This window comes from Plecotus auritus, assembly GCF_963455305.1.
Source record: "Plecotus auritus genome assembly, chromosome: 10".
Lineage (NCBI taxonomy): Eukaryota > Metazoa > Chordata > Mammalia > Chiroptera > Vespertilionidae > Plecotus > Plecotus auritus.
Window position 1 is genome coordinate 42,694,290 of NC_137785.1, and position 12,424 is coordinate 42,706,713.

The window sequence follows — 12,424 nt, forward strand, 5'->3', positions numbered from 1 at the left end:
CCTTACTATCACATTGACCTGTTTTCTTTCCTTTATAAAATTCATCACTATGGAAAGTGTTTGTTGACTGCCTGACCAACTAGTTGTGAGCCCTGCCCTCACACAAAACTTTAATCTAATGCATGGCACATCGTTCAGTAAAACTTCCTCTGCATGGAAAGCAATCTAATGGGAGTGCTGGGCCACACTCTCCTGTTCCAACTCCGCCCCTGAGTGTTGGGCCACACTCTCCTGTTCCATTTCTTGGATTCAAGCCCATCTCACCACAAAAGCCAATATATCTGTATATATATTAGAGGCCTGATGCACAAAATTTGTGCAAGGGGCTTGGCCCCTGCCTGCCTCGACCCCTGCCGTTGTGACTTCATCCCAAAGGTCGTCCAGAGGATGTCCAGTCTAATTAGCATATTATGATTTTATTATTATACTAGAGGCCTGGTGCATAAAATTCATGCACTGGGTGGGGGGGGGGAAGAGGGGGTTCCCTCAGCCCAGCCTGCACCCTCTCACAATCCAGGACTACTGGCTCCTAACCACTTGCCTGCCTGCCTGCCTGCCTGATTGCCCCTAACCACTTCTGCCTGCCAGCCTGATCACCCCCTAACCACTCCCCTGCCAGCCTGATCGACGCCTAACTGCTCCCCTGCTGGCCCAATTGCCCCCAACTGCCCTCTCCTACTGGCCCAGTAACCCCGAAGTGCCCTCCCCTGCTGGCTCGGTCACTCCCAACTGCCCTCCCCTGCTGGCCCAGCCGCCCCCAACTGCCCTCCCCTGCCAGCCCGGTGCCCCCCAACTGCCCTCCCCTGCTAGCCTGATCACTCACAACTACCCTCCCCTGCCAGCCATCTTTTGGTGGCCATCTTTGATCATATGGGGGCGGCCATCTTGTGTGAGGGCATGAGGGTCAATTTGCATATTACCTCTTTATTCTATAGGATATATATATATTTATATTTACATATATATTTATATATATACTAGAGTCTTGGTGCACAAAATTTGTGCATGGGTAGGGTCCCTAGGCCTGGCTGGCGATCAGGGCCGATCGGGGATCCCAGCCACTGGCCAGGGCCTCCCTTTCCCAACTGCTGGCTGCCAGCTAGGGCCTTTCTTCATTCCACACCGCCCCCTGGTGGTCAGTGCACATCATAGTGAGCAATTGAACTCCCAGTCTCCCAGTCGAACACTTTGCATGTTAGCCTTTTATATAAATAGATTTTTTTTAAGAGACAGAGGAAGAGAGAAAAAAAGAGAGATTGAGAGAAACATGGATAGGCTGACTCCTGCATGCCCCCTACCAGGGATCAAACCTGCAACCCAGGCATATGCCCTGAGTTCAAATGGAATCAATGACCTCTTGGTGCATGGGACAATGCTCAACTAACTGAGCAACATTGGCCAGGGCACACAAGCCAGTCTTGTTTTATCAATGGCCTCTTGTGGCCAGGCACTCTGTTGAGTGATGGGATTCAGCAGTGCACAAGAAACAGGGCTTCTGCCTTTACAGAGTATCAGTAAAGTTCCAGGGACCCCACAACCAGCCCACAACCTGCATACTTTATTTTTGTTGTTATTAATCCTCATCCGAGGATATTTTTCCATTCATCTTTCCTATTTATTTTTTAAAATATATTTTTATTGATTTCAGAGAGAAAGGGAAAGGGAGAGATAAAACACCAATGATGAGAGAGAATCATTCACCAGCTGGCTCCTGCACACCCCCCACTGGGGATCGAGCCCACAACCCAGGCATGTGCCCTTGACCAAAATCGAACCAGGGACCCTTCAGTCAGCAGGTCAATGCTCTATCCACTGAGCCAAACCAGCTAGGGCTTCCATTGATCTTTTTTAGAGAGAGCGGAAGAGAGAGGGAAAGACAGAACTATTGATGTGAAAGAAACACATTGATTGGTTGCCTCCTGCATGCACTCTAGGTCCAGGGAGGAGCCTGCAACCAAGGTACATGCCCTTGACCAGAATCGAACCTGGGACCCTTTGGTCCCCAGGCTGACACTCTATCCACTGAGCCAAACCTGTTAGGGCAACCTGCATACTTTATACACCACACACTTGCCAGTTAACTCACACAAGACAGCCCACATGACGTCTTGCTGCCTGAGAACAGAAACTCTGCCTCTTGCTAATTCTGCTTCATGAAAAGTTCAGGCCATTCTGGGCTTCTGTCCTAGATAAATACCTTAATATTTTAGCTAACGGCTTAACGCTTGGAGTCATTTAGCCCAAAACTCTGCCCCAGAAAAGAAGAGGGGACAGACTAATGAATCTGAGGTATATTCTTGGGGGAGCCATTCCTGGTGCCCAGAAGTGGCTCTTTCAGGAGAAAAACTTCACAAGTTTTTATGTGTTTTTGTTTTTGTTGTTGTTTTTTATGAGCCATCTGGCTCATGCCATTTCCAGACATATGAATTTGGGAGAAACCTAGTTGTCTGTAGGAAATGAGGATCAAAATGATATTTAATGTGTTGATAGTCAATATGCCTTCTTCCTCACCCATCACCATTTTTGGCCTCCACTTTGAAATGCTAAGTCCTAAAAAAAAAGCTACGTACTAAAATGTCTTTCATTGCCAATGTTGACTTGTACTTTGATAGACTCTCATAAGCACCAGTGCACTATTTTAAGAGCGTTGGGTGTGTTTACGTTTTTAGCTTTCCTTTTTCCATAAAATGTCAGTGTTATTCCTTGTGAGTTTCTAGACTTCTCAGAGCAGAGCATCCCTTGCAGAATTACACATTTCTCATGAGCCAATTTTCCCATGATATTTAGACGCAGCTATTTTTATCCTTTGCAATCCTTCTTGTTTTTCTGTCTCTCAAGGACAGAAATTACAAGAGGTGGGAAGGGTATTTTTAGCACCTGTTTCACAAGATCTAAGCCAGGAATCCCTTTGCACACCAAGAACTGGGGCTTGGAGCACATCTTTTCTCCCTGCCTGTTCTCGTGCCTTACACTCCAGAGCAGGCATCCTCAAACTATGGCCCGCGGGCCACATGCGGCCCATCGAAGACATTTATCCAGCCCGCCGGGTGCCGCTGCCTGTCCTGCTTAGCAGCTGACTCGTCCCAGGCCCGCAGTGCGCATAGGAATTTGTTCATAGTTGTTGTTTTTTTAAACTATAGTCCGGCCCTCCAACGGTCTGAGGGACAGTGAACTGGCCCCCTGTTTAAAAAGTTTGAGGACCCCTGCTCCAGAGTGTCCCATGGCAGGTGGGGAGAGGAAGGAGGCAAAGGTAACTCCATTTCAGGCTGAAGGTTCCATCACCCGCTCACCTCTCCTTCCCCAGAACAGGTGGGTGTGGGGAGAGGCTGCCCCAGCTCGTCTCAGTGAGGGGTTCTCCAGCAGCACAGCTCACACCTTCCTCTCTGGTCAACTCTCGGGATGTGTCAAAGCGCCACTGTAATGATTGTAAAGTGCCATAGCTCATTACCCGCATCTATAAATGTGCAGTTCTGTTCAGCCCCTTTCTGTCCCTTGGTTGCGTAGCGTTAGCATGTGGTCCTGAAGCCGTTTGAGGAACTTAGGTAAATGGGATCGTCTCTCAAGGGCCCTGGTCACAGGCCCACAGGGTGACCGAGCCTTTCTGCCTCCATGAACATGGTATTATCAAGCCGGATTTCAGTTGTTTTTCTTTTCATATTACCAGGTTTATAAATGAATAAACAGACACTTTAATTACTCTTACCATGTCTGTGAAATATTCATCTGTATGTGTTTGCCATCACAAAAGATAGACATCACACATAAAAGTGTTGATTGCTGTGTTACCAAGTGTAAAACAGAATGTGGAAACCGAGGTGCGGCAGATACAGGCGTTCTGTCCCCTCCCTGCGGTGCTGCCCTGGCTGGAGAGAGAAAGCCTCCGTTCCTCCTGAGGTTAGTGCCTGTCACTGGGTTCGACATCCTGCCTTACAACTGACTTCATGCTAGAAACCTGGCACTTGATGTATCACTCATATGCCTGTGAACCCATGTTTATGTGGAAACAGGGTGTGTGTGTGTGTGTGTGTGTGTGTGTGTGTGTTCTCAGTCACACCCGTGGGGAGTTTTCAGAACATTATCTATGAGAAGCAGCCAGTGCTCTCACTACACCAACTTCCATCCACAAATCCTGGTGTATTTAGGCAGAAAAACACCTGCTAGGGACTCGAACTGTGCTGGGTGCTGTAGAACTATTTCATGTAGTCTGAGTAAGACAGAGTAATACTGCAACTCGCTACTCTGCCAGGCACTGTGCCAAGTGCCCTGACTACATTACCTTATTGAAATGTCCCCAAATCTGTGTCATAGAGATGAGAGTATCCCTGACTCACCCATGAGGAAAATGAGGCTTAGAAGTACATTCTCAAGGACTCAAATCTAAGTCTTTTCACGCATGAAATAGTGAACTATTCAAGTAGGTGTTAAGTGATGTGCTAGAGACTCTAATGCATTAGAATCACTTGGGGAAATTTAAACCAAGACCCTCCAAATGAAGTGAAATCAATAAGGCTAAAGGGCAGATCAGTACTTCTAAAGAACTTTCCAGGAAGTTCTCTTGTACCTAGAGAAGTTGCCTGGATGCCAACTAATTAGAAGAAGAAATTATAGTTATTTAAAGCTATGTGGATGAGGGAGAACTTAAGATGCTGCTTCTTTTTTTTTTTTAATCCTCACCCAAGGATATTTTTTTTCCATTGCTTTTTCAGAGAGAGTAGAAATGAGGGAGGAAGGGGAGAGAGAGAGAAAAAAAAGATTGATGTGAGAGAGCCACATCAATTGGTTGCTTCCTGCATGCCCCAGACCCAGGATCAAACGTGCATCACAGGTACATGCCCTTGAACATGCCCTTGACTGGGAATCAAACCTGTGACCCTTCAGTGCGTGGGACAACACTATCCACTGAGCCATGCCAGCAAGGGCCTTAAGCTGGTTCTTTAAGAGTGTGCTTTACACGGGACAAGGGTTTATCTTATACAGCATCCCATTTCATCTTTATGACAATCTTATGAGGTAAGTTTTTAGTAGATGATGTACTAGTAGACTCAGATGTACCATGATTTTTTCTTTTCAAATATTTTTATTGATTTCAGAGAGGAAGGGAGAGGAAGAGAGAGATAGAAAGATCAATAATGAGAGAGAATCATTGATCGGCTGCCTCCTGCACGCCCCCTACTGAGGATTGAGCCTGAAATCCAGGCATGTGCCCTTGACCAGAATCAAACCCTGGACCCTTCAGTCCCCAGGCCAATGCTCTATCCACTGAGCAAAACTGGCTAGAGCTGTAACACGACTTTTTAAAGATCACACAGCTAGTGGGAAGGTCTGGGACTAGAGCCAAGGTTATATGTCTGAATCCAGTGACCTCTACCGTTTCCTGTAGAACAAGTGGCCAGGAGGGCATTTAAGGCTGAGTTGACCCAATGACTAGAAACAGAGAGACGGAAAAGAGCAATCAATGTAAGGAGCTTGGCTAGCTGTCAGAGGTTGACTATTTTTTTTTTTTTATTACCAATCATGTATTGAAAGCAGTAAGAGGTTCCATGACACCAGATAAACCAGTTCTGAGGTTTTTCACAAGATAAATTTTAACAGCTCTAGTTTCTTCAGTGTTTTATCAAAATACAAAAGAAAAAAGTAGAGGTTGTTGTTTTTGATGTCAATCTGACCCTTGAGGCTGAGGGAGTGAAAGCACATGTAGATGGGGGCTCTGAGGAGCTAGGCTCTAAGACGACCGGTCACCTGTCTGCATTCCTACTGGTGAGACCCAGACAACCTGGAGCAAGTGAGTGTGTGTAGGGACCATGGGGGTCTCATGTTCTGGCCAGAGTGGTCCTGCCAAAGCACCTTCGCTGACCCACACTGACCGAAGGGAAGGCTGGGGTCCTTCCCAGGGGTCTGAGTGGTGGCCGCAGCCCCCAATCCACCCCCATGGGCAGTGGTGTAAGCACAGGTACAAGCACAAACGCTATGGGATGCAGATGACCCAGCGAGACAAAGCCAATCAGGGACCGTAAGTGACCACGCAGAATGTATTGTGACTGGTTTTGCCTACTGCACGCTCCAGATGGGAGACAGACCACAGGCAGACTGGACTCAAGCCATTACTGCAGAACCTACACTAGGCACATTTCTCCCTTCTCTGTGTTAAAGTGTCTCCTTACCTTGTATTTATATTATAAAAAATGTACTGAGTTTGGGTTAAAAACCAACCACCAAAATGGATCTCAACACAGATTTAAAGCCCAGAGGAGGAGCGTTGAGGTGATCTCACAGCAGCTCCTAGAGGCCCTGCCCCGGGGTGCCTAAAATCCCTTCTCAGTACTAAACAGTAGGTTGATTCTTTTTTTTTTTTTTTTTTTACAATAAAAAAACTGAGTAATATTGCATAGGAGTACCAGAAACTGCCTCATTGGAAACAAGAACTATTTACACAGAGGTTGACTATTGTTTTCAATTCCTTATTCCATCTGCCATGTGACCTTGCAGCGCATGTAAGGCTGTAGTATATATTTCTTAATATATTTTTGTATTGACTTCAGAGAGGAAGTGAGAGGTGTTATAGAAAACCGAAGAAGAACAAAGCAATACTTAGAGAGATGGAGTTACATTTATTACGCGCGGGTCCAGAGGAGAATGTCTCTCAAAGTCTGGGCCCCAACATGCAGGAATTTTCCCTATTTATATGTTTTTACCTTCTTTGTCTCCCAAATATGGGGTGTTTCCGGCCCCTTTTGCAAGTTCTTAAAGAGCCCGTATGTGCTGGGGCCTCGAGACCTCAACCAGAGGCCTGGCCTGGCACCAGCACTGATAACCTTGTCTGGGGAAGGTTTAATGGCCTCTCTGAAGTGGGAGTAGTCTTAGCAAGCAAGAATTTACAGAAGCCAAATAGCAGGGCTAAAATTTCAAACAGCAGTATTTATATAAGATGGATGCTTCAGAGGAAGATAGAAACATCAATGATGAGAATCATTGAATAGCTGCCTCCTACACGCCCCCTACTGGGGATCGAGCCCAGAACCCAGGTATGTGCCCTGACTGGAAATTGAACTGTGACCTCTTGGTTCATAGGTCGACACTCAAGCACGGAGTCTCACCGGCCGGGCTGTAGTATATTTTTGTCCCACTGATGTCAGTGGGCTTCAGCCATTCCTATGACATTTGTAAGCTGGGCATTAGCCATAGTGTACAAGTGTGGAGCCAGGCCTTACGAGGCATTGCACATTTTCACTAGGCCTTGTGGACTCTTGCCATTCACCATAAGAAGATGAGGGCGTCATACTCGTGGCACTGGATCATGAAGGATGAGAGATGTGGGAAACAGACCTGAAATCTGCCTGAAGCCAAGCGCACTGACCCACACCCTGAAACAGAGATCCCCGCCAAACCACAGTCACCCGCAGGCTCATGAGCTTGAGACTAAATGCTTGTTGTCAGGCACCGTGGATTTGGCTGCTTTATTATGCAGCCTTTTTGCACCTCAAATAAAGGAGCTTTGGATAGTGTCATTGTATAGGAATTACAAAACCAAGGCCTACATCCCCTTAAGGAATTCTTTGCTTACGGCAAACTTTGAAGTCAATGGTGTTCATTGCCTAATATCTGAACAGCTACATGTGGGAGTCCCACAGGCTAACATGTCAAGAACAACCTCATCTTCCAAATCTGCTCCTTTATTATTTCCAGTGTACAAATGGACAAGAATCCTGGGAGTCAACTAGTCACCCCACTCGCTTCTCCCTGCACCTCCAATTCCCCCAGCCCCACAGAATCAGTCTCCTCCAGGTCTCCTGTTTCTCCTGACCTCTTTCCCCACTTTTGTTGCTGGAGTTCAGAGTTAGCATTCCTTGCTTCATTGATAATCTCTTAAATGATTTTCCTGATGCTCAGGTCACCCTGTCCTCAATCTACAGGGTTGTTTTTCTAAAATGCATCAGATAATTTACTGGCTTAACACCCTCATGTGACCCCTTGTTGGGGAGATAGTGTTCAGACTCTTTATCATGGCAGACAAAGGTCTTCACAGTGGGACTGGAGGAGGCTGATCATGGCCCACACTGTGCTTTGTGCTGGAGCCTGAATCCTGGGCCATTCTCCACCCCTACCCCCACCCTCCACCACCCCCGTGCAGCTGTATCTCCAGTCGCACTAAGATCTTTGCCATACCCACCTTTTCTCACTAGATGCCCTTCCTGGCACCCACTGTGCTGTGCTTGTGGAATAGTTCTGAATTTAGAATCAAATGACCCCCCACAGCCCCTCCCATCAGCCTGGCAGACCCCTCCTGGATTTCAAAAACTCAGCCCGATATCACCACCACCTCCTCAGGGAAGCTTTTCCTTCCCCAAGGTGGTTTGCCTCCCTTTGGTGTCCCCACTGTACCCTTTTCGGGCACATATGTCGTTTTTCTCCCCTACTGGTTCCGTAAATGCCTCTAATGAGGACTTGGCGTCTTTAAAGCCCCAACACCTAGCTTCGTGCCTGGCATTTAATATATGATTAAATGAATTGGGAAAAGACAAGAGCAAAAGCTCTATTTGCCCATCTGAAATGGGGCTAATCCTGTAGTGATAGGATTAATTTACTGCCTTTGGTCATATTAACTGACCAGGAGGTGGCGCTGTGGCATATGAATTAAGGTTTCCTGAATTCACAGGCCCCTCCTACGGAGGGCAGGATGTCAGGATTAATCAGAAATCTATGTCAGACTAATCAAATCTGAGAGGAGATAACCCAGCGTGGCTCCTGTGAACAGCAAGGACTGAGAAGATGCTCCTTTGGTGAAGCCTTGAAGAAGGGATGGGCCCGTCCCCTCCCACTGTCCTTCCCAAGCAAGGCTCTGTGGAGTTAGGGACCCTCAGACACCTGGATCTGGAGCATCCTTGGACTCAAGGCCCTCAGAGTCCAAGATGGAAGGGTTTGTTGAGGTTGGTCAAGAGAATGACTTTGGAGCTGACCTGGCCTGGGTATGAATGCCAGCATTCAAGTATTCAGTATTCAGATATTCTCTACTGAACTGGAAAATGAGCTTTCATACCACTCTCCCTCTTTCTCCCCACTTGCCACCTATTTTTTAACTTTGTTTTTATTTTCCTTTTTGGATTAAATCATTATTATTTACATTGTCTGACTTCATAAAAGCTATTCTCAATTGAACCATGTCATGCCCTATGATTACATTTCTCTCATTTTATTTTTAAAGATTTCAAATATACTGCAAAGTTGAAAGAATTTTACAGTGAACACCCAAACACCTAATGCTGGATTTTATCATTTTACTAAACATCCTTTATCACAAATTGATTCATCTATTAATTCCTATATTCATTCATGAATCTATCTTGGTTTTGCTTCATTTCAAAGTACATTGTAGACATCAATATACTTCACCCTAAATTCTTTTCTTAGCATATTTTTGGTTTTGGTATCAGTGTACTGCTGGACTCATAAAATGAGTTGGTTAGTGTTTCCTATGTTTGTTTTTTAAACAGCTTCACTGGTATATAGTTTACATGCCATGAAATTCACCTGTTGTCTATGTGTGTTTGGCATTATTTCTTCCTTAGATATTTGATAGAATTCATCAGAGAAGTGATTTACACCTAGGTTTTTCTTTGTGGAAAGACTTTTAATCAATCATTCAATTTCTTTTATCATGATATGTCTATTCAGTTTTCCCATTTCTTCTTGAGTCAATTTTGGTAATTTATCTTTCTAGGAATTTGGCCATTGTGCTTACGTTGTTCATTTTGTCGACATTTTCTTACAACTTTTTGTTTTCTGGAGTATCCGTTGTGATGATGTCCCCCCTTTCCTTCCTGATTTGGGTAATGTTGTCTTTTCTTCCTTTTCTAGGTGTTTATTAAAAGAAAAGAAGCCCGGCTAGTGTGGCTAAGTTGGTTGCACTGAAAGGTCGCTGATTCCATTCCTAGTCAGTACACATGCCCGGGCTGCAGGCTCAATCCCCCGTAGGGAGTGTGCGAGAGTCAGCTGATGGATTTATCACTTTCACATTGATGTTTCTCTCTCTCCCACTCTCCCTCTCCCTAAAAATCAATAAAAAATCTTTTTAAAAAAGAAAATTTTAAAGTGTACACTCATAGCAACTTTATTGATAATAAAAGCTTAAAACAGTTTAAATGTCCATCACTAGGAGAATGAAAATATGAAATACCACCAGCAATGAAAAACAGATAAGAAAAACAACCTACTGATACAGGCAACAGCATGCAAGAATCTCACCGACATGATGTGAAGCAAAGGAATCAGGGCCTAATAGTGTGCATGTTCTATGAGTCCTTGTATATGAAATTCAGAACAAATAAAGCAAATCTATGCTGATAGAAATCATAGGTTGCTGCCCTGGCCAGGTAGCTCAGATGGTTAGAGCATCATCCAGATATGCCAAGGATTCAAGTTTGATCTCCAGTCAGGGCACAAGGGCACATACAAGAATTAATCAATCAATGAATGCATAAATAAGTGGAATAAAAATTTGATGTCTATTTCTGTCTCTCTCTCTAAAATAAATTTAAAAATAATAAAATAAATATGTAAGAATTTCAGCCTTTTAAAAAAAGTAAGGACATTCTGACAAAAAAAAAAAAAAATAGAGGTTGCTTATTGGGGAAATTTGCTTTACAAGAAAGGGGATACCCAAGTGCCCATCAGTAGATGAGTGGATCAAAAATCTGTGGTACAGCCGAAACCGGTTTGGCTCAGTGATAGAGCGTCGGCCTGCGGACTCAAGGGTCCCGGGTTCGATTCCGGTCAAGGGCATGTACCTTGGTTGCGGGCACATCCCCAGTGGGAGGTGTGCAGGAGGCAGCTGATCGAAGTTTCTCTCTCATCGATGTTTCTAGCTCTCTATCCCTCTCCCTCTCTGTAAAATATCAATAAAATATTTTTTTTTAAAAAAATCTGTGGTACAATTATTCCATGGAATATTATGCAGCAGTAAAAAAAGGATTTCTTATGCTTTGAGACAGCATGGAGGGACCTGAAGAATATCATGCTAAGTGAAATAAGCCAGTCAGAGAAAGACAAGTATCACATGATCTCACTCATATATAGAATCAAGTAACAAAATAAACTGATGAACAGAGTGGATCCAGAGATATAGAAGCATGAAACAGAGTGCGGAATCTCAGAGGGAAGGCGGGGGAAGGTGGTTGGGTAGGAGGTAATCAACCAAAGACCTTGTATGCATATATGCATGGCCCATGGGCACAGACAATAGGATGCTGAAGGCCTGGGGCTAGAGGGGGCCAATGGGGGGACAAAGGGGGACATAGGTAATACTTTCAACAATAAAGAACTATTTTAAAAATAAAAAAATAAGTTAATGCACTAAACTCTAAAAATAACAAAATACTATACAATATATTTTTAAAAAGCAGGGCGGGGGATACCCATTCTCAAAACTCATCTCAACCACACAGCAGGATCCTGTGAAAAGTCTGGATCCATGAGGAAACCTCATGGAAACTAAAGTGCAATGCCCTGGTTAGGGAGTCCGGCATAGGTTGGCTGTCAACCCTGCTTCATGCCACTGGGCAATGAGGCCCAGGGTTGGAAGTGACAATCCCGGTGTCACACAGAGTCTGGGTTAGCACCCAGGCCTTCAGATGTCTGGTCTGCTGTTCTATCCACCCTGACCTCCTCTTGCAGTGAGCCAGGGCCCCTCAAAAGTCGCTCCACCCCAGGCCCCAAAATATACTTTCCTGCCACCTGTCCCACGTGTCTGCATTGTGCTATGAGAGAGCTAGCCACATTGATCATTGAAGTCCGGAGGCAGGGATTGCGTCCTTTGTTACCATAGAGCAGGGCTGGGGAAACTGAACTCACGGGGCCAAGATGTGAATTAAATCAGATCTTCACTAGCGTCTGGGAATGTGAAGACAAAGACTGGTTAGCTGGCACACTCACGCGCGTGCCGGATGACCTTGGACAAGTCCCTTGGACACACTGAGCCTAGCTTCCTCATCTACAAAATGGGCACCACATCTCACAGGGTTGTTGTGACAACTGAATGAACTCACACATGTGAATATGCATTGTCAGCTCTATAGGAAAGGTTACTGTTATTAAGCATTGCTGGGATCTAAACGGGATACGTTTGAGGTTGTCGGGTCGTGCTTTGCGGGAGTAGAAGCTCCTGAGGTCCTGGGTTTTCGGGGGGACTTGCAACCCCAGGCTGGCTTAGGGGTCCTTGTGGCTGGCCTGGCCCCACTCCCCAGTACCCACAATGACATCCATGTTCCATCAGTGTCCCCGGAAAACCAAGCCCACTTGCATCTCAGCGAAGCTCCCAGGGAGTTGACACCAGGCTCAGAGAGTGCCAGCCCAGGGGTCAGGGGTCGCACAAACTCCAGAAGGAAGAGGTAGTTGGCTTGCAAGGCTGTCCTTTGCATGGCTGAATAACCTT

General features: G+C 45.5%; 1 protein-coding gene across 1 annotated transcript in view; it reads right to left on the reverse strand.

The window, feature by feature from the left end:
• PDPR (pyruvate dehydrogenase phosphatase regulatory subunit) overlaps positions 1-12,424 on the reverse strand; it is a 77,020-nt gene that overhangs the window by 44,196 nt on the left and 20,400 nt on the right. The window lies entirely within an intron of this gene.